Here is a 24110-nt window from a genome sequence, read left to right as displayed (position 1 = left end):
TAGATCAATAGGTTGTAAACCTGCTATGAAAACAAACAAACATCAGAATGAACTAATGAAATTACACAATCATGAGATATTAATTCTTGATCTGAATTACTAGCAATGCCAATTTACAGACGCTCACCAGCAAGCATACCAGTCCTGATCAACGACAGAATGAAAATGAAACTAAAGGTGGCGCCTGTGCACTCAACTAACTATGCATATAGATACACATCTGGTCTAGGAACAATAATAAAACATATATGCAACCTAATAAGATTATAACATATATGAAATATAACATAATTGTGCCTGCATTTAGAATAAGATGGTAAATGTATACTTATTTCTTCAAATACCCAAGAATATAAAATAACATCCATCACTTGTAATATACATAAACAAACAGTAATGACACCTGCTGGAAAGTTTTACACCTCCCACTTGGTCTACTGATTCTAGAATCCAAGTAGGCCACCATAACCAAACAATTCACTTTTAGATATGAAATTTTCTCCATGAGCATGCAAATAACATTGCATACTTAGATACGAATAAACATATTACGTTATAACATAAAAAAACTATATCTTCAAGGTAGTTTTAATGTCCAAAACAACACACATTGTTCTTGATGATATTACAGAACCAGAACCACTAACCTCCTAACATCCCTGTGGAGGATTGTGGAGGGATAGTTCTCCTCACCTCGGTTCTTCTTGGACTGCCCACCGGACACTGGACAACTTCGACATGTTGTCACTTTCACATCTCGTACTACACCCCTCGCATCAGGACACACCTCCAAGACTCGACCCAGCCTGAACTGGCCCCTCAGTGCGTTCTGATCAGCCAACCATACCAGATCACCCGCTGCAACATTTCTAGCAGGTGCATGCCAGTTCTGGCGAACGTAGGGGTTTGGACCTGCCTTGTACCTGAGCTCTGGCACCGATAGGTCTCTCATTTGACAGATTAGCAGCCAGGTACAGAAGGGTCTGGAACTCCAGCGCTGTCAGATTACATCCCTTGCCAACACTACTTAACGCCCTCTTTAGTACACGAACTGCAGCCTCAGCTGCTCCATTTCGATGGGGAGAGTCTGCCGGGTGAAACACCCATGTCCAGTCGGTTCCTTCAACTACCGCTTTCTTCTGGACCTGATCCTTGTTGATGTTACTTAGGAACTCATAAAGCTCCTGTAATACTGGTCTGGCGCCTACAAAGTTGGTCCCTTGATCAGACCAGAGCTTCCTTGGGTGACCCTGAGAGCTGTGAAGCGCTGGTATGCTTTCAGGAATCCTTCCGTCAACAGATCTTCTACAATGTCAGCATGTACTGCTCTTGAAGCCATACAGCTGAACACCACACCCCAGATTTTCATCTCCGTTCTTCGTTTTACAGTATCTTTAACAACATAGGGACCGAAAAGGTCTAACGTTGTAAACTTGAATGGTGCGGCTGGTTTAGTTCTTTCAAGGGGAAGTTCATCCATTACCTGTTTACACATTCTAGCTTTCATCTTCCGACAATGCATACAAGAATCAACAACATTTCTGGCAATCCTTGAACCCCTTATCACCCATGCTTTAGATCTCACACGGAGGTGTGTGCCAGCAACCCCTTCGTGGTTAGCTTCATGGGCCTCTCTCGTCAGAAGAATGCTGATCCATGCCTTGTAGGGAACCAAAGGTACACCAATCTCTCCCTGGGTCAAATTCTGGACTCTACCATGACATCTCAGGAGCCCTGAAGCCCCATCTCTAAGCCCCGCTTGCTCCATCTGTGACTATTGGATCTTCAGCACCAAGCCAGGATTTAACAATTTCTTGGCTTGAATTCTGGTATGGACAGCTGAAAAGGCTTTTCTCTGGAGCCTACTCACTACCTCTCTAGCATCAGCTGCCACTTCTGAGGCTGACTTCTGAGGCTTCTGAGGCTGACCAATCCTCGACTGGATTAGAGAGAAACTCGGGACCTTTCTGCCACACAGAATTCTCACCCAGCAGTTCAGGAGAGCACCCTCTTGTGACTAGATCAGCGACGTTAACTTCACCTGGTATCCACCACCAGTCAGTTACAGGTCCAGCCAGAAGGCGTAAGGCTTCTGTAGAACTTAATAATACTCAGACGAGCGTACTCCTTGAACAGCTCAATTGTTATTCCTCTGAGCTCGTCAGACAGAGGTTCATCCCAGGTATCTTTTGTAAGCTTGCCAGCTTCCTGGAAGGCTCTTCTCACAAGGATTACTCCTTTCTGTTTTACAGGAGTTACTAGACCGATCGGGTCATGCAGTCCAGCGTTTTGACTCAGTAGAACACGACGAGTAAGTGGGTTTGGTGTTTTTACTTCTACTTCCCCTTTAGTGAGGTCAATCTCTGTTCTTATCTTCTTCTTCCTCCTGGAGAAGTTGATAGAGATCATCACAAAGAGTTTGTCCTCTTGCACAAGGTAACCAACCCCCAGGGCTTTGTTATCTTCCTCCCTTAACTGGTTGGGTAATGTCAGAGTCACTGTTTTGGACTCTGTCTCTTCTCTCCTCCCACTTTGACCAGACCGGATCCAAGGCTTGAGGTAGAAACCTCCTGTTTTTAGTATCTTCTCCACTCCCTCTTGAATCTTGTTTAGCAATGTGTGGGTTATTGTGGGACGTGAGGAGATCATCGACATAGGAGTCTTCTTCAATTACCATTCTTTCCTCCTTCATCTCAGAGAACTGTGGTAACTTCGCGGTCTCTCGCATGGCAACCTGCGCAATACATTCCGCAGGTTTATCCCCCATGTTCACCCTCATGACAGCGTAATCTTCAATCTCATCCTCTGGTGAGTCCCTCCATAGGAATCAATGCACATGGACTTCCTGTTCCTCCAGCCAGACCGAATTATACATCTTGGTGATGTCTCAGATGGCCGCATGTTCTCCCACCCGAAATCTGAGGAGCACCGCTCTGATGGGATTTAAGACGTCTGGGCCTTTAAGCAAAATGCTATTCATGCTAACCCCTCCAAACTCCTGGCTACTATTCCAGATGAGTCGTACTGGCGTAGTCACTGAATGGGGGTTTGGGGCGGTTAGGTGACTCTCCCACCACACAGCACCCTTCCAGCTGTCCATAACATCCTTAGTGAGCTTAATAGCAGCTCCCCTTTCTACCATCTCGTGGACTTGCCTCGTGTAAGCTTCTTTCCACAGAGGGTCTCTCATGAGCCGCTTCTCAGTCCTCAGGAATGTTGCTTTCACAACCTTTCGGTTGTTAGGAAGAGAGACTGGGTTTTCCTTCCAGGGATACTTCGCATCCCAGTGGGGCTGGTCGCTGTGCGCATCTCCCTCTCTGAAGGTTAGACCTGCCTTTATTATCTCCAGCTCTTTCTCATCAGCCAGTGACATCTCCTTTCCTCCCGGCGAGCACTTTCCACAGCGACATCCTCCACAGATAGGATCACAGGCAGCACCGATGCTGTCCCACTTTAGCCACTCAAGGACCTCTTTATTGCACGCTGCTGTCGTTCGAACTTCTACTCTGTTTTCTTGCTCCAAATGGCCTCCTGGCCTTCCCACAAAGTGTTCTTCAACTTTGATGGCTACCGTCCTCATTGAATGAGCAAAGTGCGTCTTCAACCGCCATGCAGCCACCTCCACATCTTCAAAGAGGTCTGGATGCACACCACTCACGATCTTGCCCAGAGGACCATCCAACAACACTAGATCGCCGACCCTTTGCAGTCGTTGTGGAGCTAATCGGCCTTCACGAGTGCTGATTAATAGATCGATCTTTTTTGGGCGGGCCAGTTCTCCCGGCTCTACTTCAGGGAAAAACTGCTCTAGCCGCTCCGATTTCACCACTCGATCCACTTTGGCGATGTCTTCCATCCCATAGCAAATCATCTCGTGGAGTTTCATGGTTCCTCGGGAGGTCCACACTTTTATTTTCACAAGATACCTTTTTGTATCAACTCTCACCTTCATCGTACCAACACCATACACGACAAGGGAAACCAGTTCACCATTCAGTCCGAGCCTTTCCACAGCTTGGTGTGTAATGTAATTCATATCAGAAGCGAGATCGACCAAAGCTCCAAGGCTGTCTCCTCTCTTTGTCGTAACATGTACGAGCATCATAAGGACTGGATGTTCTTTCAAGCCACTCTGTTGTATCAGACTCTTGCCAGGACTCACTGTCGACGTTGCCTTGTTAGTACAGGCTCTACGGACAGCTTCCAACTGATGGGGAGTCAGTCCCAACTCGGCGAACACAGCATCTTGCTCCTCTGTCAGACCTCGAGCTCCCCTCTTATCCTCTGCTTTATTTTCCTTTTTAACAATTTTCCTTTTTCCTTCTTTGTTGACGCCTTAGGGCAAAGGAAATAGTGGTGGTCCGCTTGAGTGTCGCCTTTCCTACACTCATCTTTACGACAGAGAAACTTTGGAGTACAGTCATTCTCGACCCCGTGAACATCCAAGCACTTTGTACATGCTTTTACCTTTTTCACTTGAGCTTTCTTCTCGGACAGATTGGCTTTTCTGAAAGTTTTACAACGAAACAGTTTACCTCCGTGATCTCCATCACCACAAACGACACATGTTAACTGCTTGGATTCTCGTTTGACTTCACTTGCTGTAGTTTTAGTGAAAGACTTCTTCTCTCTCCATCTGTCACCTGGTTTCTCCCGGTGGCTTGATCTCTCAGGAGCATTAGCAGGCCATTTTTTGCTGGGCAGCAACTGCTCCAACCTCACGAGCAATGACTTTTGGTCTTTCAGGAACATTAAAAGCCTGTCAAAACGGTTTCCAGGATGGACATCATTCACAGGATTCCTCACACACATGAGCCACTCTCTCTTCATAACATCAGGGAGTTTACTCTCCAAAAACCAAATCACCAGTTGATTCCGTACAGCCACTTCGCCCACCCCAGGTCTGAGAGGTCCAATACTGCCCTCTCCACTGCCAGAATCAACTCTACCGTTTCTCTTGGCTGATGGTTCTTTACAGCAGGTCGTGATTGAAGCTCCAACACAATCTCTTCGGCCTGCTTTATCACCATAATGGTTCTACAATTCCCTGAAGATATCGTTTGCATCTCTGCAGCGATATAGCCTGAGTTCACTTTTCACAGACTCACTTATACTGTCCAGTAAGTGAAGTTTCTTGCATTCCCTTGACCCCGCTTGTGCCTGGATACTTTCCCATTCAGCCTTCCAATGCCAATAACTCCTCCGGTCACCGGAGAATTTAGGTAAGCTTATGGGTGTGAGCTTTATTCTTGGTCAGGCCCAGTGAGAGCTGTTATCCCCACCAGCGTGCGAACCAGGGTTACTAAGAGGCATGCTACTACTTTGTCCCATGCTGAGATCAACAGGCGGAGTAGCATGATCGCTCAACCATTGTGGCGTGCTAGCAAAAGTTGGAGGTAGGGTGAAACTGACACCAAGTCCACTATCAGACCTTCTTGATTGCAGATTGGGCTGTAACATTTGTTGTGGGGCTTTGTGTGCAGTAGCTGCAACATACCTGCTTTGAGGTTGACTAGTGACTGTAGAACCTCGGGCAGCACAGGTAGAGATGCTTGCTCTGTCTGTAAACATGAATGAAGGAGAGCTTGTAACATATACAGTTTCCTGCCCCTCAGTGGGCAGATTGACAACAGCAGACTGACTGTTAACAGGTAGAGTATCAATAGCAAGGGTTACTGGTTGGGTAAAGGTGATGCTATCTGCAGTTGTAAGGCTGTTGATATCTGTTATGACATGCCCAACGACCGCGTCATTGCCTTCCTCATTTTCATCTTCGCCCTCCTCACCATCGCCTTATAGTTCTGTTCTGTCGCTCTTCATAACCTCATCCTCACGTCTGTATGTCCACCCATCAATCAGTTGCTCTTTATCCTCCCTCAATGATAAAAAGAGCATCCATTTGTCCCTTCCATATGGCCGATAATCTCTCCAAGTGTACACAGCCTCTCTGAGTTCATGGAGTTTCCTTTCCAATTTACCACTTTCGAGCCTTTGCTGCGTCCATGGAACTTTCCTTGTGCTGAGTGCCTCAGCTCGATTAAAAGCAGATTTGAACTGTGTTACAAGAGCGCCTATGTCTGGCTCTGCATACTTAGACCACAGCGTTTCCATGATTTTGCTCTCAGTTTCAAGGAATTTTTGCTCACTGGCATCTCTCCTCGCCAGAGCGTCCCGCGACTCACTGTCGTCACCTGTAGCGTCTATTTGGCTTAGTGCGTCAACATACTCATTACTGACATCAAGGAGTTTGTCATAATCGTCCTTCAATCTCGCTAACTCTTCTGACAACTCAACTTCACGTAAACGGCCAACTTCAAGACGGTTTATTCTTGTTGTAAAGATTCGTTGTGCATTTGAGCGTTTCCGCTTTAAACTCTCCAGATCTGGTTTTTCATCTGCCATTTCTGTATCTTTTTCCTCTTCCCGGTGATCAGAATCACTAAAATCACTTTTAAGCCAAAAGAATCGTTCAAAAGAATCGTTCAGAAGAATCGACTCAAACGAATCGTTCAAAAAGATTCGCTTCAAAAGACTCGACTCAGTTGTCGCGGCTGCGTTGTTAGCCCCGCAGCTATTAATATTCACACAGTCTTACTCATGGTTATTCAGCGCTTTAACAGCGCCGTTAGCTTTTGCCTTCGGCTATTCCGTTGCAGTGGTGTTGTTAACGGCCGCTTCCTTCTCAGTAGCCTATACGGGTCTCCGATCCCGACTTCGGTCATCAACAATGGCTTCTACCCGCTTGGTGTCCGTGAATTCCCTAGCACGGCTCCGACGGCGGTTTACAACTGTCCAGTTTTCTAGTAAGCTACCTGCTATAGCTCAGTAAACTTCCCACTGGAAGGGTTTCAGAACAAGCACGGCGGATACAACTCGAGCCTCTTTTTGAGCATTTATTGAGTACACATACACAGCTCGTCATATGTGACTTTTAGCTCGTCAGTTAACTAATCAGTAAGATCGTTTGGTTAGATCAATAGGTTGTAAACCTGCAATGAAAACAAACAAACATCAGAATGAACTAATGAAATTACACAATCATGAGATATTAATTCTTGATCTGAATTACTAGCAATGCCAATTTACAGACGCTCACCTGCAAGCATACCATTCTTGATCAACGACAGAATGAAAATGAAACTAAATGTGCGCCTGTGCACTCAACTAACTATGCATATACAGATACACATCTGGTCTAGGAACAATAATAAAATATATCTGCAACCTAATAAGATTATAACATATATGAAATATAACATAATTGTGCCTGCATTTAGAATAAGATGGTAAATGTACACTTATTTCTTTAAATACCCAAGAATATAAAATAACATCCATCACTTGTAATATACATAAACAAACAGTAGTGACACCTGCTGGAAAGTTCTACAGTTATTTTGAACATATTTGACAATATTTGACAATATTACTTTATTTTTGATCTGATAAAGGTAGCTTCAACAGTCTTATGATATTGCATTGTATATTGTATCTCAAAATTATTAATTTATTTTTTCACAACTTTGACCTTAAAAAAAAAATTTTCCCCACATTTTTTTATTTATACCTTGTACGTCAAGAGAAGTCTTTTTCTTGACATTTTTCTACAAATGTTTGCTTATAATGCACAATGTAACTGAAACTGAATTTTCATCAAAATACTTTTTACTTTGGGATTTTACTTTGAACAGAAAACCCTGCTCAAAAATCAGATTTAGTGACACCAGCATCTTGACGTGTGCATTCACCCATTATTGACAACAGTACAGCAGCTGTAGCTCATGCAGTTAACCTCCGTGACCGAGAGGGTACAGATGGCATTGCCTGTTGACAGTTGCGCATCAATATTCTCACCTACTTTTGATTAACTCCTCTTCCCCTGTTTGCATGTATTCAAAAATGTCAAAAAATGTCAAGGAAATGTCAAGGGCTGGATTTCACTTCTGGTTGAGCACTGGCCTGCTCTCATCATTCACAGTTTTTCGAAGTGTACTGGGGCCTTCAACAGCCCTGAAAATGACAATATCAAACTCAGCTCATCTAAGTTATCAGAATCTCTCTATATGTTGAATAAAAGCATCCTGAATGCAAAGGCCTTTGATTTACCTCATCTACTCAATAAAAAAGTGAAACATGACATGCTTCGTGGCACATATATAACTAGTCTAGAGTTTTTAAAACAAGATAAAACTCACATGACCTGAAATAAGCTGATGTAAGCGATGTACAATCACCCCAGTGAACAGTTCTGAAGAAAATGAGCTGGAGAATTTGCTAAATATGAGTTAGTAAGAAACAGGGTCATGCTCAACATGTGCCTTGTGGTCATTTGTATTATTAGAGCAGAATATGTAAGAGGAGGGCAGTGACACAGCATACGAAAGGCACGATTGATTTTCCTGCCGCCTCTGTCTGCCTCAGGTAACTAGGCTAACATGATGAACTAGTCTCTCTATTTTCCAACTAGCCTTCATTGCTCTAGTTAGCATGAATCCCACATGCAAGAACATTCTGGTCAATCCCAATAAATCTTACAAGTGCGAGAGATGAGAGTTCCTGGCTGTATCTGTGGATAATTGAATCTGGAGGTTTGCTTACTGAACTTATGCTCTATAAAGTATAATTCACTAATATATTTAATAGATTAATATTATTCTTTTTTAATGATCAGCACATAAATATGGCCAAAATGGATCTACAAAGAGTAAACCTAAAATAATTAGAAACATTTTAATCATAAATGTATCACACTGCGTCTATTACTGAATGATAACTGCCTGACTGTCTTCAGTGATCTTAATCTTACAAAGGGGGAAAAAAGGTTTTGTCTTCAAAAACATACTCACATGGCTAATAAAAAAATGCAGACCTAGATTAAACAGATCCAAATACAACACTGGGCTCATGGGAACTTCACTGATACTACCCTGTGGAGACATTTGCATATGTAAAAGATGACAGATATGTTACAAACCCCAGAAATACTATTTCAATTTTCCTAAGTTATGTGATTTTTCATCAAGATTGGAACAAGATTATTCTTCCATAACTTTTATATTTTATTGCAAAAAAATCAAATACAATACCTCGGGCTTTAGAGAAATGTAATGCGGTCGTGCGTTCAATAAAAAACAACAGAGATTTGATCATGTATCAAAGCATTTAAATATAAGTCATATTATTAGGAGCTACAGAGTGACAACTGATATTTATATGCATTTTATTTTAGTATTTTAGCTACTACTATGCTATACAGTACTTTTGTATACTTACATAAACATCTCATTGATTTACATTACAATCTATCAAAATGTCATCTTACTCTTTAGTGATATAAATACCAGCAAACTGCCCCAAATTGAGTATATTTGTTCAGTTTTTTCCTCTTTGAGTGGGAGCTCCATATTCTCCTATATCATTTGAGCATGATGTCTAAGTTAAATAAACTGATCAACTTTTCCTTTTCAAAACATTGTACTTTCTCAGGCTTTCAAAGCGTGAGCACAAAACTGTTTTCAATTGATAATAAGGAATGTTGCACCAATTTGATCAGAATCAGCATATTAAAATGATTTCTGAATGAAAAAGATTTGTATAACAACGCCCAAATGTTCACGCAAAGAAAGGAGGAGTAACTTTGATTCTCGTTGTAGTATTGTTTCCACTGCCGCCATGTCATCGAGATGCTGTGTGTTTCGTTGTGAAAGTGAAAGTGAAAGTACTTTTTAACTACTGACTCATAGCCTGTAAGTATATTTCATATTTAAAGGATTTAAAGCCACTGATGATTCAAACGTGAGTTTTGAGCAGTGTAGAGTAGTGCTAGTTGTTTGTCGTTCCTCCGATGACAAATGCAGACATGGTTTTATGTTTAAGTTGCGCGATACGGAACTCAACATGTAAAAAGACAGTATAAGTCATTATAATGAGTAATTATGTCCTCACAGGATGCTACAAATGCCTAATATGTAATGGGTTTTATTAGTTTTGTCTCATCGCATCGGGACACGGCATCACAGTATGGTAAGGGGCATAACATTTCCATCACACACTTGAGGCATTCAGCCAATCACAACGCACTGGATAGCTGGCATACACCTCGCTTTTCAGAACGATGAGCTTTGTAAAAAACAATGCATTTCAAAAAGATGAGGAGAGGAGAAACGATAATGTACAGTATGTGGAAAATAAGGTGTTTTTTTATCCTTAAACTGCATAAAAACATTTCATTACACCAAATACACAAAATAATGCTCTTTTTTTAACAACGTCATATGATCCCTTTAAATATATTTAAACAGAATTGTAATACTATTTCACACTATTATTGTTTTTATTCACATTTTTTAAAAATCTTACAGATATAAAAAATGTACATATTATAAAATGAAAATTAATCACTCACCCCTATGTTGTTCAAAACCTGTAAGACCTTTGTTCATCTTCGGAATACAAATTAAGATATTTCTTTTTAAAAACGAGAATATTTTTTGTGCGCAAAAGAACTGAAGAACTCAAAGAGCTGATTATTAGAATTGAACTCTCGAGTTTCATAAAAAATATCTTAATTCGTGTTCCAAAGATGAACAAAGGTCTGGATCTTCCTGATCAAGAATACGGACATGTAATAGCCGGAAGCGATCAGAAACAGAGCCAGGAACAGGGGACAGAGAGAGCCTTGGCTGCATTTGATTTATGTAATGGTTTGAAAGAATGGACAGGAAACAGAGGCGGCCTCTAAACGCTGAAGGGATGTGGCGCGACAGTAGGCAACTTCTGGCATGAGCTCACTGACCTCACTTGACCACATCAGCTCCTTTGCGTCTTCCTGTATATCATTACCCAATTGCGACGCAACAAAACTGACAGACCTCTCCTTCCCTGCCTGCTGCTCTCTGTGTGTACACTATAAAATGTCACGTCTATCGCCAACCACTGCGGCGCACTGGAGTGAATTTACTGCCTCAACACAGTCCCTTGTGTTTGTGTTCTTCCTCTCTTCCCTGACCTTCTTTACTGATGAATATGTATGGCCAGGTCCGTTCCTAAACAACAGCTCGTGTGTCGGGCACTGGGGCAACAGAGAATACTAAAATCAGATCAATCACTGTCAGAATCTTGTAGATTACAATCTGCAACTAGACGGATGTACTGTTACTTCCTCTACAGTCAGAAATCTGGGTGTTATATTGGACAGCAATTTGTCTTTTGAAAATCATATTTCCAATGTTACAAAAACCGCATTCTTCCATCTTAGAAACATTGCCAAGCTACGAAACATGTTATCTGTTTCTGATGTTTCTTTTGGTAGTTCCTAGGATAGCAAAGTCCACTAAAGGAGGTAGAGCTTTTTCACATTTGGCTCCCAAACTCTGGAATAGCTTTCCTGATAATGTTCGGGGTTCAGACACACTCTCTCTGTTTAAATCTAGATTAAAAACGCATCTCTTTCGCCAAGCATTCGAATAATGTGTCTCTTAAATTGTGAGTGTAGTTGCATCTGCATTTTTATTCTTTAGCTTGGGTTAAACTAATTTTACTTTGTTGGATCAGCAGCTATGCTAATGATGTCTCTATTTTGTTTCTATGTTTTGCCACGGGATTTACATCCCGTGGTAACTAGGATTTACACAAGCTCCAGTCTGGATCCAGAACACCTGAGAAGAGATGATGCTGACCCTCAGAGGACCCCAGATGATGCTAACCTTGAATCAACAAACAGAACTAACAATTATTGCTACATGTGTGACTGCATCCTATAATTACTATTAATTAATAATATTGATAGTTCATCATCTAGCTGACTACGTCTTGTATTATTATTATTATTTTTATTTTTCTAAAATCCTGTCAAACGTGCACAAACTACTAGCTACTACTAAATATTGTAGAAACATAATTTTCTGTAAAGTTGCTTTGTAACGATTTGTATTGTAAAAAGCGCTATACAAATAAACTTGAATTGAATTGAATTGAATTGTCAGTGCAAACACACCACACACTCCATCTACTCGGTCTAGCTGGAAACGTTGGAAGGCAGAGGAAGAATATTACATGCTGAAGAATTAGGATACCAACCAGCTGATGACACGCTATATGGTAACAATTTTCCAATTGGATGACACGTGGTGCTGGTCAGGGAGTGTGTACTGTATATGAGCATGTGGCAGAAGGAAGGCTAATTGTCTCCTCTGGGAAGAGCAGAACAGGGCAGAAATGCTCCACTGTGAAGACGGGCCAGCTAACTTTGATGCACTAGCAAAAAGGACCTAGAAACTACAAACAACCAATCAGTCAGCAACGAAAAAAGAAAAGAAAATGTTGTTGGACAAGACAACTGTATTAACTTTAGTAAAGGTAAAATGTGTGTCTGTGCACTAAAGCGATTGCAAAAGCAATAACTTTTAAAACAGATTCCCAAACAATCAGTCTGTCTTCTATTTTTCAGAAAACATCATGCACAGTGTTATCATCGGTAGTGAAAAATAAAATAATAACTAAATGAAAAAAGTGGCACTAAACAAGTAAAAACTTGTTAAAACTGAAACTAAAATGATTCCAAAACCAGCTGAAATGTAATAAAATATCCATCCACCGATTTTTTTATTTTTTATTTTTTGTTTATATGTATGTTATATATTAGAAAACTTACACCTTTTCAACCTTCCTGCATTAAATTAAAATAACACTACACTGAGAAATGTAAAACATTTGTACATGATACCAGATTGAAAATAAATTTTGGCAGCCCTAAAATATAAAAAATAAATTGAAACTAATTAAACTGTGCTGCGAAAAAAGAAAGAAAACAAAAAGAATACAGATAACTCATAAATTATATTTGCAACAAACCAAGATAAAAAAAATAAAAGAAAAATTATACAAACAAATCATAAATGATACTTAAATTATAATAGTTTTTAAAAGCTACCACTTTGACTTTGACAGCCCTACATAAAATTAAACTTTTTGTAATTAAAAGTTTATTGGAGTATGTTTAACAAGTAAATACTATTTCTGTTTTTTATACTTCAAAACATCATGTTTAATTCAGTTTGTCACTTGCCATTTCTTTGTAATTTGTGAAATTTACTAGCAATTTCTGATTTAATTTTTTTTTCTGCACCAAATATTTTTGTGTCTGAAACCTACAAACTCTAGAAAAAATATACTAAACAAAGTAATACGATGAAGTGAAAAGTTAAAATACGATAAAAATTAAAAAATTATAATAAATGCTAGTCCTTCCCCAAACTCAAAACATTACTGTGGTTCAGAAATCATCTGAACAAGTGCTTAATTACTATTGGTCTTGCAATCTTTTGTGATTTTTTTTCCACAATCACTTTATGATGTTGAGGTCAAACAATGTAAGTATTGGGAGCAGTTGTTTGCATGAATGTGGAGTTGCAATCAGCGACGATGAGGTCCATAATCAATCACCTCTCTCTTGGGCAGATATCCCACCAGCCATCAGCCAATAAGCCAAGGTCTCACACAGAGCAAAATCAATACACACACTCATACACTCAGCAGCTGAAGAGCCATTCTGCCCAGTCTGCTCTGATGAGGACTCTGAGCCACTGGAAGCTGTGTAAAGAAGCCTGCTTTTAAAAGATGGGACTGCTAGAAACAGATGGACAGGCTGATAAAGAGAGCTCATTAAAGTCAAGTAATGGTTGTCAATAAAAGCATTTGAGATGAGGAATTTATTTATTTATTTATTCTTCACACAATGTTGTTAGCAGTGTACAGCATGTCTCACAGAAATTCAAGAAAACCTTCATTTTCAGTCAGTGTTTATTTCTTTTTCATGCCAGACTTGAATCTAGGGTTTGAGCAGTGTTGTTATAAATTAAACTAAATTAATTATAAATGATATGTATGATTAAAATGGCTTTTGGTAATTTGTGATGAAATAACATATCTACGAGTCGCGGCGGGGGGGCGGCTCCGGGGCATGCGGATTAATGTGAGAATAAAACACGGGCTTGATTTTAGACACATGGAAGGCGGGGTGAATTCTCCTGTACGCCAGAGGAAGTTTGAGTCGGACTGCCACCAGACTAATAATTTTGGTGACAGGAAACGGGCCAATGAATTTGGGAGCTAACTTATTAGACACGGAGCGGAGAGGAATATTCTTGGTAGAAAGCCACACTCTTTGACCCACGACGTAAAAGGGAGGTTTTGACAGGTGGCAATCAGCCTTGGCCTTCATGCGCCCCCCTGCTTGGAGTAGAGTCTCACGGGCTCTAGTCCAAGTACGGCGGCACCTCTGGACGAATGCGTGAGCGGAGGGGACCGCGACTTCGGATTCCAGACTCGGAAAAATTGGTGGCTGGTAACCTAAACTACACTTAAATGGCGAGAGGCCCGTGGATGACACTGGCAACGAATTGTGGGCGTACTCCACCATAGAAAGCTGTTGGCTCCAGGATGACGGATTCTTGGCAACCAAACATTGCAACATTCTCTCGAGGACCTGATCTCGCTCAGACTGACCATTGCTCTGGGGATGATAGCCCGAGGACAGACTGACCGTGGCCCCTAGTAATTTACAAAATTCTTGCCAAAATTTGGATACGAATTGGGAACCCCTGTCAGAGACCACGTCCATCGGGAGGCCATGTAACCAAAAGACGTGATCTATGACTGTGACCGCTGTCTCCTTGGATGAAGGTAATTTGGGCAAGGGGATGAAATGTGCCGCCTTCGAGAACCGGTCCACTATGGTTAAAACAACCGTCATGCCATTAGAGGGCGGGAGGGCGGTGACAAAATCTAGAGCGATATGGGACCAGGGTCTCAAAGGGACAGGCAGCGGTCGAAGTAGCCCATCTAGGGGTCGGTTAGATGTCTTACCAGTGGCACAGACTGAGCAAGCCAAAACAAAATCATGAATGTCGCGAGCCATTAGTGGCCACCAGAATCGTTGCTTAACTAGAAAACTAGTGCGAGTCACTCCTGGGTGATAAGCCACGTTGGAGCAATGACCCCATCGAATAACGTCGGACCATTACCCCTCCGGCACAAACAAACGACTCGGTGGGCAACCAGGCGGAGGCGTTACCCCTTCTAAGGCTGTGTTGACCTTCGATTCGACCTCCCATACCAGAGTGGAGATGACAACTTTCTCGGGTAAAATACACTCGGGAGTGACCGGGCGTTCGGATGGATCAAAAATACGAGATAAAGAGTCGGGTTTGATGTTTTTAGACCCCGGGCGGTACGAGAGAACAAAGTCAAAACGTCCGAAAAAAAAGAGCCCACCGAGCCTTCCTGGAGTTGAGCCTTTTAGCTGATCTGATGTATTCAAGATTCTTATGGTCGGTCCAAATGATAAAAGGTACCCCAGAACCCTCTAACCAGTGATGCCACTCCTCCAACGCTAACTTAACTGCCAACTCTCTGTTACCAATGTCATAATTACGTTTGGCAGGCGATAGTCGATGAGAAAAGAACGCGCAGGGATGCATCTTATCGTCTGAGGAAGCGCGTTGTAAAAGCACTACTCCTACTCCCACCTCTGATGCGTCGACCTCCACCACGAACTGACGTGTGGGATCAGGGGTATATCATCCAGGTAAACATATATGAATTGATCTACCATGTCTCTCAACACGTCATTCACGAGTGCCTGGAAAACCGCTGGGCTGTTGGAAAGCCCGAAGGGCATAACCAAATATTCAAAGTGCCCCCTGGGGGTATTAAAAGTGGTTTTCCATTCATCCCCCTTCCTGATGCGAACCAAATGATATGCATTGCATAAGTTTCTTGAAAATGGATGCTCCCTGCAACCTCTCGAAAGCTGAAGACATCAACGGAAAAGGATAAGAATTCTTGACAGTGATGTTGTTCAGCTCTCGGTAAATCAATGCAAGGTCGCAGAGAACCATCCTTCTTTCCAACAAAAAAGAACCCTGCCCCCGAAGGAGAAGAGGAAGGCTGGATGAACCCAGAGGCCAGAGAATCAGAAATATATTTCTCCATGGCCTCCCTCTCGGGAACAGAAAGAGAGTAAAGTTTGCCCTTAGGCGGAGTCTTACCTGGCAGTAGATCTATCGCACAGTCACAGGAACGATGCGGAGGGAGAGAAGCAGCACGGGACTTACTGAACACTTCCTTCAGGTCGAGGTACTCCACGGGCACATTAGACAAATCCGCCGCCTTACTCTGAAACACAGAACCAGACACAGAGGGACCGGCAGACACTAAACAGGATTCATGACAGTGGTTACTCCATGTGGAAATTGTGTTAGTGCACCAGTCGACCCGGGGGTTGTGTTTAGAGAGCCACGGGTGTCCCAAAACCACTGGTGCAAGTGGTGAGTCCATGAGGAGGAATGAGAGGGTTTCTGTGTGATTGCCAGAAGTGATGAGGGTGATACTTTCAGTGGAATGTGTAATCCGGGGAAGCTCTTGTCCATTGAGTGCGTTGACAGTGAGCTGGTGCGAGAGAGGAGTGATGGGGATCTGAAGTTGAACAGCAAGTTTAAAGTCCATGAAATTGCCCTCCGCTCCCAAATCCAGTAGTGCATTGGTGCAGTGCGTCGACGTTCGCCATCTCAGTCTTACCGGGAGGAGGGTCGATGATGGTGATGAGGTCTTTTCGGCGGAGACCCCACCCGATAGTAGCCTCATACATACTACCGGGCCTGTCAGCCGGGTCACGCGATTCAGATGAGCGTCTACTCTCAGGGCGAGTTTTATCAGTCCGTTCAGCGTCTCTGGTAAGCCCAAGGCAGGGACGAGATGGCGATCCGGTGGTGGTGCGGTGAAGTGTGTGTAGAGAAACCCAGGAACCGTGGAACATCCAGACGACACGAGGAACTGACGAAATCCAGAAGACACGAAGAACTGACGAAATCCAAACGGAGAACTGGGCTGACGAAACATGAGACCAGACGCACACCAGGGAACAACCACAACGATCTGACAACATGAGAGGGAAATTACTGGCATATAAAGGGAGGTGAAATCAACGACAGGTGGTGACACTAATCAACACAAATGAGTAACCACACCCACACAATTACACTCACGCAGACACCTCAGTGTGAGACAGCCGATTCAAGAACCGTGACATAATTAAAATAAAGCTGAAACAAAATTACTTTTCAATAAAACCTAACTCAGACTTAACTTGGCAGCTAACTGAAATAATTTTAAGGGATTAAAATAACTAAAACAGAAAAGAAAAAATAAATAAATCTATATAAAATATTAACAAAAGAAACTAAATGCCAATAACATTTAACTAAATTACTAAAAGTACCTAAAAATGTGGTATTAATAAATTAGGTAAAATTACCTAATATTAAAACTGACTGAAAATGTACAAATAAAAGCCAATTTAAAATAGTACTAAATACTATAATAGTATATAAATAAAACCATGCTAAAATAACATAGGGTTTGAGTTCATTTAAATCTATGGTTTAAATTTTGCACTTGAATCTGTGCTTTTAAATCTAGCGTTTGTTCATTAGGTTTGATTATTTTATTAATTTATTATATTCACTATATATTCTTATAATTAAAAAAATAAACAATGCAGATAGATAGATAGATAGATAGATAGATAGATAGATAGATAGATAGATAGATAGATAGATAGATAGATAGATAGATAGTCTTCAAGGCTAGCTAATGAACTGTGGGCACGGTGAGCCTCCTGTGGCCTTATTACTCAGCTATCTTGCGAAGATAAGGAGGGTTCGGAGATGAACACAAATCTCATGCAGTAATGATCTCCAAAGGGACTTTGCTCTTAGAGTCCCGGCCCTTGAGCCACATGGCAGGTATTCTTTCAAAACGGACTTAAACTAGAGAGATCTGTACATGGAGGCCCCCTTCTAATGTGACAGGAACGGAGGTTCTTGCAACAGGTAGCCTGTCACAAAATACCTGTAAACAAAATAGCAATTGCTGGAGGGACTGCAGACACAACGAAAGATGGTACCATGATGTTACCAAACTGAGGTTCCATAGGTCCCTGAACAAGCAGATACTGTGCTTCAAAGAGCTCTTTATCAACCTAAGCTGGTTGAAGGAATGAGAAAAAAATGGAAAGACAGACGAAAGCATGGTTGTACAAACTCCTGACAAGTCACAAAGACAGGACTCGACATAACTGGAGCAGAGCCCCCCTCTTCACCTTCCTTCCCCACAAAAAATCTGCATTCGTCTGCACACAAACGATGGGAAACGTGGCTCCCGGCAAATCCACACGAGGAGAACAGGCAGCCAAAATCAACATGTATTGATAGTAGATATGTCTGCATTAGCCTGCTTAGCACGGCCAGGGCAAATTTTCTCCCTTTTTCTCACACAAGAGATTTGATCGTGGTGAGTTTCTTTCCTTTGTTGTCTGTTTCCTAGCATTGGGCTCTAATAGTAATGGCTGTGTCACAGCTATATGCCATCTGTACAATGCAGTGCTCATTCAGACAACACAGGAAAGATTGAGCACACTCAAGCCTAAATGTTTTTCACAATGGACTGGTACTGTAGCTCTGCAGATGGGTTAATTTTGTCTTTCTGTGTCACCCACGGCTGGTAAAATCGCGGGGGTGGAAGAGGAAGGAGCTGTCACGCTGAAACAGACGCATCCCTCAGCAGCTCTCAAGAAATCCTACCAACTTAAATAATGGTGTTCCCTCTCCACATATCTGAACGTCCTTATAATTAGACACATTTGCTCAGCATGACTGCAATGCCACCTTTTTGTCCCTTTTTGCCTTTTTTTTTTTTGGCACTTTTGCATTAGATATTTACACTGCACTGATCCCTGTAAGTCTGCAGGTGTTGTACAAGATCCTGTCATCCTGCAGACATTGCCCATTGCCTGAGAACTTGGCCATTTTTTTTTATAGTTATACTTTTTTTTTTTTTTTTTTTTTACTATTCAGTGCCTGATTAGAAATTATAGATACACTTTACAGTGTATTTATTCTTAATCATAAAAATGGCGTTTCAATTACATATTGCATACTATTACCAAAGCTAACAATTTAACATTTTCCTGACCTTATTGAATATGCATTTGTTTGAGTTTCTCTTTCAGACATTGAATTGTATTGGAGGAGAGTATTAAAACGAATCACGCAATGCTATTTACTAACATTTGCGCTCATCAAATTGCTAGTATTTGCACCATTATTTAACACCCCCAAAAAAGCACACCTTAAACTATTTTGCGCCTGTGTCATAAGTAGATTACCCTCACCAGGTGAGCATTGGCTCTGCTTATTTACTCACTCTAGCCCAAGTTGTGTTATATAAACGAATGCTATTTGCTGTTTAAAATAAATTGGTGTATAAAGTTATTTATTTTTTCTTTGCACACAAAAAGTATACTAGAAGCTTCGTAAAATTAAGGTTGAACCACTGATGTCACATGGACTATTTATGTTCTTGCTACCTTTCTGGGCCTTGGACGTGTCTGTTATGTTGCTGTCTATTCAGGGTCAGAAAGCTCTCAGATTTCAGCAAAAAAAATCTTAATTTGTGTTTTACGAAGATGAACTAAGGTCTTTCGGATTTGGAACAACACGAGGATGAGTAATTAATGACAGGATTTTCATTTTTGGATGAAATATCCCTTTAAAATAGAAAAATGTTATTTTGCATTTTAGTAATATTCCACAGTACAACAATTTTTACTGTATTTGAATCAAATAAATGCAGCGTTGGTGAGCATGAAAGACTACTTTTAAAAACATTTAAAAATGTTGGGCCCTAAACTTTTTCAACGGTAGTGTATGTACCTAGTGATTTTTGAATGTTTGAATGTTTTGGTGAGACTAAATGGAAAACAATGATACATAATTTTGAGCAGCCTTTAAATTCACATCAATGGAAATATAACAACGGCGAAGATATACATTCATAGAAAAGATTAAAATTTTCCAATTTTAGTATGCTTTTCAAATATGGTGTGAGACTCCCTAAGCAGTATATTAAAGGAATGAACAGATTAAACAGATCCCAAAAGGTTACTCAGTGAGTATTTATTAAATTCCACAGAGTCTATTATACATACATTGTATGTGTCATTCCACTCTAAATCTAGTGTGTTCATCAGGTGCACTGCATAGAAAGGTTGCGGAGAAACATGTTTGATCGTTTAGAAAGCAGGTTGACACAAATCAACTGAGCCCATGAGGCAAACCTGTGAAAGGTTTCATCTCAGCATTCCTCCTCACATTACGATGTCAATGTATTTCCATCTCCCAAGACTACAGTCTTGTATAATAGGTCTAAAATGAGGCAGAACATCACAACTAGGGCAACCCATAGAGGTTTGCCTTGCCACTGTATAATGTCTTCCAGTGCATTTCATTTACGACTGTTTTTTGATGAATGCAGTTTGCTACTTGCGTAATAATCTGAGATATCTAGCGGTCCAACTATGGAGAGATCCCACAGTGATGTTTGTGTGGCGTGACGGCAGCTCTCACTCCAGCAGCAGTCTCCTCAATTCCTGCAGGCAGGTGACTGGGAGGGCACAGGCAAAGTTCTCCGACTTGTACGCAGTGGCTTTGCCATCCTGAGGAACCAGGCTGGAGAGAATAGGCAGCCTCTGATAAAAGAAACCCTCTGTGTTACCATCTGCCAACATCAGGACCTGAAAAATAGAAAGATGGGGGAAAAAAGGGGTAAGGGAAGAAAAAATAAGAGTCATAACTGTCATCATGATAACAATTAGGTGAGATGGTGGGAGCAGGAGAGCACAAGTCATATACCTTTACTCTAATGCAAAATTGATGACCCAAAGGGCTCCATATGCTTTCTTGGCTAGTAATAAACCATAATAGAGTACAAGGCAGGGCGATTATGGTGACAGTCTCATCAGTGGTTCATTTCTACAGTCTTTGTTTATATCTGGGACCTCTATTTCCTTGGGGGTTACAGCGAGCCATGGGTAAAGTATACCTTGTATGAGATGAGATGACTCTGACATGTCCATGGTCACATTCGCACCTTCAACTTATCAACATAAAAAAAATAATAATAATTACTACTATCACAATATTAGTAATTGTGCTGACCAGGTAATAATCTCAGAAACAACAGCCACCTGAGCACTGTGTCATGACATTTTATGTTAAAATAAAAATACAGCCTAAGTTTGAGAATGAAACCTTAATGTTTTAAAATTAAATGTGAAAATTCTGGCAAAATGTTTTGAGAATAAAGATGTTACAACAGTAAAGATGAATGTTTTTGAGAATGTAGTTAGAATGTTCAACATCATTTGTTGAGGTTTCTAAAGAACAGTTTAAACAGAGAGTAAAATTATTGTTACTAAGTTGTTTGAATTTTCCGTATGGGTTTGTGCTTTAAATCCAATTTTACATTGTTTTACAATATGTTTTTAATTTGTTAAATATAATTGTTCCTATGGAGATTGCCACTAATTAAGCCCCTTGAGGGTTTTTCGGCAATTGTCCATCACATTCTTTTTTGTGAAATGTATAACACTGTTTGTTTGTTTTTGTTTGTTTGTTTTTTTTTGTTTTTTTTTTTAAATGTTTTTTGTTGTGAAAATAAAATAAAATCAAAATCAAATCAAATGTTACACAAATAGCTGCAATGTTTTGAGAATGAAGCTGAAATGTTACACAAATAATGTTGCAATGTTTTGAAAGTCTTTAAGTTCAGAGAATTAAGTTGTAAGGTTACAAGAAAAATGTTTTGAGAAATAAACTTTAATGTTACAAGAACAAAGATACAATGTTTTGAAATAATCATAAGTCTAACGAATAACGTTATGAGAATGAAGTTATTAAAGACATACAATTAGGAAATTAGAGGCATGAAAATAAAGTATGAAGAAATTTTCTGAGATCATTATAATGGCAAAATTCATAATAATAAACAAGTCTGTTAGTAAAGCTTTGAAAAATAAGTCATAATGTTGTGAGAATGAAGTTGTAATGTTTCCAGAAAACAGTCAATATTCCAAGAATAAAATAATAAAATTAAGAGATTAAAGGTGTGTGAATAAATGTTAAGAATAAAGTTTGTTGTAATGTTTAAAAATAAAGTCATAATGAGAATGAAGTAGTAATGTTTTGACAATACAGTCATAAAAATGGATGGATATGAAGGATTAAGGTAAATCATACTTCCTGACAAAATACATTTTATATAATAATGCTACAAATATATTTTCTTCATTTGGACTTTGTTCTCAAAATATTAAGACCTTGACTTCATAATATTAAAAGGTCTGTTACAAGATTATTCTCAAAAAAGTCCATGACTGTATTTGTAACATTTACATTTTTTAAATATTAAATAAAAAGCATTAAAAAGCCATTGCAGCTCTGTACAATAAAGCTTGCACCTTAATAATTCAATTCCATTGATCCATGCAGACAGTAGCATCACACCCCTCTCGCTCCTTCGCCTCTCTCACAGAGGGGAGAGTCTGAAATAACTCAATCAGGGCCATGTCCAGTCAGGGGGGCTGACTGACACAGCAGCAGGGGAGGACACTGTTGTAGCTACACTAGATTCTGCCTCCTGTAGCAGAGAAGAAAAAAAACTTTAACTGAACAATACCACAGCAGGATGGGAGACAGTGTTGAAAGAAAATCAAGAGGCTGAGCTGCCCAGTGGCCAAGAGTTACCGAAGGGGAAAGGATGAAAGAGTAAATCTACTTTTCCACAGTGAGATGATTCTACTGCCAAGCCCAAAGCTCAGTGAAATCCAGGAGGAGGGCACGGGGAAGGACTCGTGAATGTGACAGAGGTTAAGTCTTAGGACAGCTCTCTTGACAGGCATGGTTAACAACTCAACTCTGCAAAACCTGTCCCTGGACTTCTAAGCACAATATATTGTTACTGTCTGTTTGCGAGGATCTTCTATTTATTGCATCTCAGGGCCTGAGACAATTCCGCATCATTACTTTCCCGCTAGCAGCCTGGCACGGCTTTCTGTCATATTTGTCGTGACCTCACGCGCGCTGTCTCCAGACTGACTCAAAGAACTGTGACAATCCACTGAGGCAACATATAAAAATGACAAGCAGACAAAACATAAACTGAAAAGATGCATGAGGCCTGGGGTTAAGCAAAGACTGGACTTTCTCACAGTTCATTTGCAAAGTTTGATGTAATATTGCAGGGTGTTTCAAACCATCCTCAAGAATTCTCAGTTTAAAATCTCTAAGCATTTTTGTGCCTAGCTAAAATACAATTTACATAATAAAGCTCCATAATTCTGAAGTCAATAGCTGTTTTTGCGTCAGTAGCTCTGCGTTTGGATACAAGACTAAACATGTATTTTAATTTTCTCCCAACATCTGGTCCCACAGAGTGGAATACTACTGTTTTTCAAGATAATGCACCTCAAAATTTACATAAATATGTTTATGTCTGAGCAAATCATTTAAATCCAGACTGCTTTGTGAATATCATGTTGTTATAGTGTTTAGCTAACATTTTAACTGCATTTGTGTGCGTACGCTATTGTCACGGCTTGCGCTGCTGGAAGGAACACGGAGCCGAGGGATAAACGAAACAAGTATTTATTAAATCAAACATAGGCAAGGTAAGTAGTAAATAACAGGTGGCAAGTGGCAAGTGGCAAGTAACAGGTAACAAGGAGACGAGTTGACAAGTTGACAAGTGACAAGTAGACCCGACAAGACAGAACTGAAAGGACAAGGCTTTTATACAAAGGATAATTGGGAAAACACAGGTGGATGGCATGACTAAATTAACAGGGACATGGAACACATGCGGAAATGACTAGACACACCTGGGAACTAATCAAACCACACACGGAAGACAGAAACTGGGTCACAGGGGCAAAAACACACAAAATGAGTCCAGGTGTGTGACAGTACTCCCCCCTCCCGGTAGGTGCGTCCTCACACCGTAGAAACAACAAAGGGAGGCGTGGGTGGGAACTTGGGAGGAGGTTCCGGTGGAGGACAGCCTCCCAGGAGGGGGCCAGCAGACAGGGACTACAGAGGAAGGAGCCAGGGAGGAGATGACGGAGGGAGGAGCCAGGGAGGAGACAGGAAGGATCTGAAGCAGGAGGTACCCAGCAGGACCCAGGCCACAGCCATAACGGCCCAAGGTGGGGCCGA

General features: G+C 40.9%; 1 pseudogene; it reads right to left on the bottom strand.

The window, feature by feature from the left end:
• Positions 1 to 20397: 20397 nt before the first annotated feature.
• The window catches only part of LOC132121878 (spermatogenesis-associated protein 20-like), a 44784-nt pseudogene continuing 41071 nt past the window's right edge, over positions 20398 to 24110 (bottom strand).

The sequence above is a fragment of the Carassius carassius genome, chromosome 40 (genome assembly GCF_963082965.1).
Source record: "Carassius carassius chromosome 40, fCarCar2.1, whole genome shotgun sequence".
NCBI classification, from domain to species: Eukaryota; Metazoa; Chordata; class Actinopteri; order Cypriniformes; family Cyprinidae; genus Carassius; species Carassius carassius.
Note: the sequence above shows the minus strand (reverse complement) of the source record. Positions and strands in the feature narration are given on the sequence as shown.